The sequence below is a fragment of the Galeopterus variegatus genome, unplaced genomic scaffold (genome assembly GCF_000696425.1).
Source record: "Galeopterus variegatus unplaced genomic scaffold, G_variegatus-3.0.2 Scaffold1092, whole genome shotgun sequence".
NCBI lineage: Eukaryota > Metazoa > Chordata > Mammalia > Dermoptera > Cynocephalidae > Galeopterus > Galeopterus variegatus.
This window is the reverse complement of record NW_007727203.1, coordinates 13,148-18,847: the sequence shown is the minus strand read 5'-3', so window position 1 is coordinate 18,847 and position 5,700 is coordinate 13,148.

The following is a 5,700-nucleotide window of genomic DNA, read 5'->3' as shown; positions in this document are numbered from 1 at the left end:
AAAAAAAAAAAACTTTTATTATTATAAGTATTAGAACTCCACCCCTCCTCCATAATAACATCTAGTATATGGCAGGTGATTTTCATACACGATCTCATTTTAACCTTCACAGATAGCTTTTAGAAAGGTTAAGCAGCAGGTGGCAGAGTTGGTATTTGAACTCTAGTTGGTTATATTCCAAAAACCATACCTAAATTATATCAAGGAAATAGCTTCCTCATGTATAAAGTAGAATTCGGGAGATACATAGCACAACAGCATTACATGTACTTAGTTGTGTTTTTTCGGGGAGGGAGGGGTTTAAAGATGACCGATAAGGGGATCTTAACCCTTGACTTGGTGTTGTCAGCACCACGCTCTCCCAAGTGACCTAACCGGCCGTCCCTATGTAGGGATCCAAACCCATGGCCTTGGTTTTATCAGCACCACACTCTCCCAAGTGAGCCCCGGGCTGGCCCCTTACATGTACTTTGTTTTTAGGCAACTCTGATAGATATATGGTGAACAAAATTGTTTCAGTTTTCTTTCCACCTTGTGGAGCCAGCATAGTACATCAGGTGGAGGGAAAGGAGAGCTGCGTAAATGGGCAGGAGAAGTGGAACCCCAAGTCTGATAACAGAATCTGTCTATTCTATCAACTGTTTGACACTCCAAGCAGAAAAGACTGAGAACTGAGTTAAATTAAGTATTGGCAATGTGTGGATGAAGGCGCTTTTTTCCTCTGATCTCTAGGAAGGCTCTGTTTCCTGGGATCTCAGGCTCCTTATGTGCCCACGCTTCACGTTTTCCAAAGTTCTCCTTCCCCAGATATGTCATTCCATAGAGTATTCACGCTATAAAATTAATCATCCTTATTGCCCACTTCAATCCCCCCCCAAACAAACCAACCCCCCCCCCAAACCCTAGAAAAAACTCTTATTCGTCTAGTGTAGCACTCTCAACTATGTGTGAGGGATATTGTCTATTATTAAATCATACTCAAGTGTGAGTGTCTGATAGCTTCCTTCCCAGGAATGTATTCTTTTTTTTTTTTTTGTCTTTTTCCGTGTCCGGCAACGGTTCGCAACCCTCAGTGTCGCCCCCGTACCGGACCGGGACCGGCAACGGGATCGCAACCCTCGGTGTTGCCCCCGCGCCTCACTCAGCCAGTGAGCGGGAACCGGTCTGTATGTGGGATCCGAACCCTTGACGGGAGCGCCGCCGCGCTTCCCAAGCGGCGCACTAGCGCAGTGCGCCACCAGGCCGGCCCCCCCAGGAATGTATTCTTGTTTACTCTAATGAACATCCATGCAGAGTGGAACAGAATGTTTTCAGATTTCAAGTCTTAATGGCACAAACTATGCTGTGATTAAAAAAGTCATTTGTTGTTTTGTATGACTAAATCTAGAAAAGTCTTTGTAAACACCACACTCCTTTTTTGATTAAAGAGAGGTTAACATTAGCTTGCATCCTCAGAGAAATGTAAAAATTCTTACTTTAAGAAAGAGGAAGGGTCTAACCCATATAGTTCTATAAACCTGGTGTGACTCAAATTCCAGGGTCCGCCTGAATCAGCTGCTGGCTTCTAGATGTCTTATCAGAAGAGCTGGATGCCATAACCTTTGTTAGGGATCCAGTATCTCAAAGCCCATAAATTGAAGGCCTCAAAATCCCTATCTAGTTCTGTTATTCTTCTGGGGTCAGAGCTAATCACTGGCTCATCCAGAACTTCCTTCTCTTGACTACTATAAGGAAATCCAAGCACCCATCCCTGACATGTTGTAAATTTCCCACCTTCAGTGCCTGCCATCTCCGTAGCAAAGTGGTTTGTTGTTAGGAACTGAGATATACTTAGAGAAGGTAACTAGACAGCAGTGTTAACTGTGAAGTTTGATTTTGTGCCTTTCCTCCTTTTACTTAACTTTGTCTTATTTGATAAAATGTCAGATAGATATATTAAAAATGGAGTGGTGGCATAACAGAGGTTAGGAGGGTAGGCTTTGGATAGATAGTCTGGGTTTAATACCTGTTTTCAGTAACTTAAATGCTGTGTGATATGGGGAAGTGAATAACTTTCTAATCCTTAACTTTCTCATCTGTAAAATGGGTGATGATGATATCTACTTCATATGATGGTAGGTATTAAATGAGAAAATTGTGGGCCGGCCCGGTGGCGCACTGGATAGTGCGCCGCTTGGGAAGCGCGGCAGCGCTCCCGTCCGAGGGTTCGGATCCCACGTACAGACCGGCTCCCGCTCACTGGCTGAGCGAGGCGCGGGAGCAACGCCGAGGCTTGCGATCCCGTCGCCAGTCCCCGGTCCGGTGCGGGGGCAACACTGAGGGTTGCAATCCGTTGCCTGACACAGAAAAAAGACAAAAATAAATAAATAAATAAATAAATAAATAAATAAATAAATGAGAAAATTGAAAAATACTCAGCACAGTACTTTCGTGTAAAAAAGTTAGCTATTGTCTATCATATTAGTTTTGCTTCTAGTTTTAGTGGATGTAACATAAATTGCCAGTGTAGGCTCAGTTTTCATGAGTGTATGAAGTTTCAAATTGGAGAGGACATCCTCTCCAATTTGCATGTGAACATCCAGAACAGGGTTTTCAGTGTGCTCTGTGTTTCATCTGTATCAGAATCACTTAGGGTGTGCGGTATAATACAAAATACAGTCAATCAAAACTTAACAGAATTGAATTTAATTAAATGTAAATTCTACTAGCCAAGACATAAAACTAATAGTAAGGTTCTACTTTGTTTCATCTTCAGTTGTAAAATACAGACATCACAAACCAAAAGGATTCCCTTGAAGGTGTGAATTTAGCAGCAGTCTTTCAAATGTTAGAGAAACACTGAATTCTTAGAGCTCTGTACTTCACAAGGTACTAGAAAGCAGACATCAAAGATACCACAAGTCTGGAATTCTGGTACCTTACTTCCTGATTCTGCCTATTTAGAGGAAGTTCTTCTTGTTGCTATTCTTGGCACTCCCTCACCCCAATAAGCAAACCAAATTCATAACGGGTTAATACATCCAATGTAAGGGGAAAATTGCTATCTGCTTGTGTCAGCCACACTGAAAAAATAAATACTGTGCTAATGTCCTTTTCTCTAATGAGAAGTTTCTCAAACTATTTTCCTTGGGGGCTTCTAGTGACTTTTTTTTTTTTTTTGGCTGGCCAGTATGGGGATTTAAACCTAGACCTTGGTGTTATCAGCATCATGCTATAACCAACTGAGCTAACTGGCAAGTCCTTTTTTTTTTTCCCCCCATTTTACAGTATAGTGAAATTACTAGATGAAGGGGACAATGCTGAGGCTAGAACTCTGGGAGAAAACAAGCATCTTAAGAACAGGAAGAAGAGCTAGTGAAGAAGCCTGAGAATGTGGTAGGAGGAGAAATAGCAGAGTAGTATTGAGAAAGCCAAAAGAAAGATTGTATTTCAAGGAGGAGATAGTAAAGATTTTCAAATGCTGTGAAGAGAACAAGTAGGCTGTGTCTGGAGAATAGACTTTTGATTTTGACATTTAGGTCAGTTGATGATTTCTGAGAGAAAGTAGTTTGGTTAGCATTTGGGGGACACAAATCAGACTAACGTGGTGGGTAGTGAAGCAGTAGAGGTAATGAGTGTAAATTACTTTTGTGTCAGTGAAAGGAAAGAAAGCGACAAAGCTGGATGAAGGGTTGTGCTGAGGATCATTTGGTAATAGGACAGGGCAAACTTCAGCATGTTTATAGGTTTAGGGGAAGGACTCAGGAGAATGAAAGATTGCATGTTCAAGAGAAGATCGAAAGATGATAACAGTAGGAGGAGCAAGGTCATGGAAAATGTGAGAGCCAGTGGGATCCAGTACATGGCAGAGTTAGGAAATCTCAGAAACAACAAGGATGCTTCTTTCTCTGAGGAGGGGAAAAGATAAGGATGTGGGTTAAGATGACAGATAACTCAGCAGTAGAAGGGAAGGAAGTTGAGATAACTCAACAGTAGAAGGGAAGGAAGTTCCATCTATAAAATACTTGAAAAAAAATAGCATGCTGTCTTACTACCATATTTTTAAATTAAAATTTTATTTTTATCAAAGTACATGTACATAATTTAAAATGTCAAATAGTGCTAAGCTTATAATCACATAAAATGTTCCCTTGCCATCTTCTCTACTCTCACTTCCTGTCTCTTAGAGACAACCGCTTTCAACTCTTAGGGGTTTATTTTGAAAATGTCAAATAGTGCTAAGCTTATAATCACATAAAATGTTCCCTTGCCATCTTCTCTACTGTCACTTCCTGTCTCTTAGAGACAACCGCTTTCAACTCTTAGGGGTTTATTTTAGAGCTTACCTACACATTTATAAATAACATGCTTATATTGCTGCTTCAGGAATTTTTTTTTTTCAATTTTATGTATTGTGTAGTGATCTCCTACTATGGAAAATGTAAACTGAACTCTTTAGTTATGGTCCTCCCTAATCCTCCCAGTGTAGTTATAGCACCCTTTTGGTTAGTTCATTATTAATATTTAAATTGTTATGACTATGTAAGTATTGTTTACAGCAGAATCTTGTGGTATGCCACAGTTACATTTCCTTTCTTTATAACTTTTATTTTTTTTTTGTAAAGATGGCCAGTAAGGGGATCTTAACCCTTGAATTGGTGTTGTCAGCACCACGCTCTCCCAGATGAACTAACTGGCCATCCCTATTACAGGGATCCAAACCCATGGCCTTGGTGTTATCAGCGCCACACTCTCCCAAGTGAGCTACGGGCCAGCCCCCTTTCTTTATAACTTTTTATGCTCTTTGACATTAAAACTGCTTTGTTTTTTGTTTGCTTCATTTTCTATGTACCTATCACAAATTCATCCCTAGACTTTTGTAACAGAAGCTTTCTTAAATATTTAAAAACATATCAAGTGTTTTGCCAGTTTTGCTTTTTTCCCTTGGCGACATCCCTTCTGGAGTCCTTCATCTTCCTATTCCAGACTAGCCCATTGATTTCTAGGTCTGTGGCATAGCTATCGTCTTGGAACTTTCCTGGGAATTCCCTTCACCTTTCTCCTGTTTTGGATATATTGATTTCTGGATCTTGTTCTGCTGGAGCGTATTCTCCAATACTTTTTTGAGAGAGGGTACACGGAAGTACCCTTCTTTTAAGATCTTGATTGTCTGCAGATATGTTTTTACACTTGTTGGTTTGACTGGGTGCAGAATTAGAAATCGAGGTTGGAAATAATTTTTCTACTAAATATTGAAAGCGCTTCGTCTTCTAGCTTCTAGGGAATTCTTTTTCCTTTTGTCTTTTTTACTGACTGGTAACGGGATCGCAACCCTTGGTGTCGCGCCCGTACTGGGGACTGGCAACAGGATCGCAACCCTCGGTGTTGCGCCCGCACCGCGCTCAGCCAGTGAGCGGGAACCGGTCTCCACATGGGATCTGAACCCTCAGCGGGAGCGCCGCCGCGCTCCCAAGCGACACACTCTCCAGTGCGCCACTGGGTCGGCCCGTAGCTTCTAGGGAATTCTCATGCCATTCTGATTCTTAGTCCTTTGTGTGCAATGGTTGGTGTGTGTTTTCTCTATGGAAGTGTTACCACTATTCTGAAATGAAGATTGCCTTGGTGTAAGGTGTTGTATGTTTTCTATTCAGTGTGCTGGTTATTCTGTGGGCTTTTTCAATTTAGACACTCTTCATTTCTGGGTGTTTTTCTTGTATCATT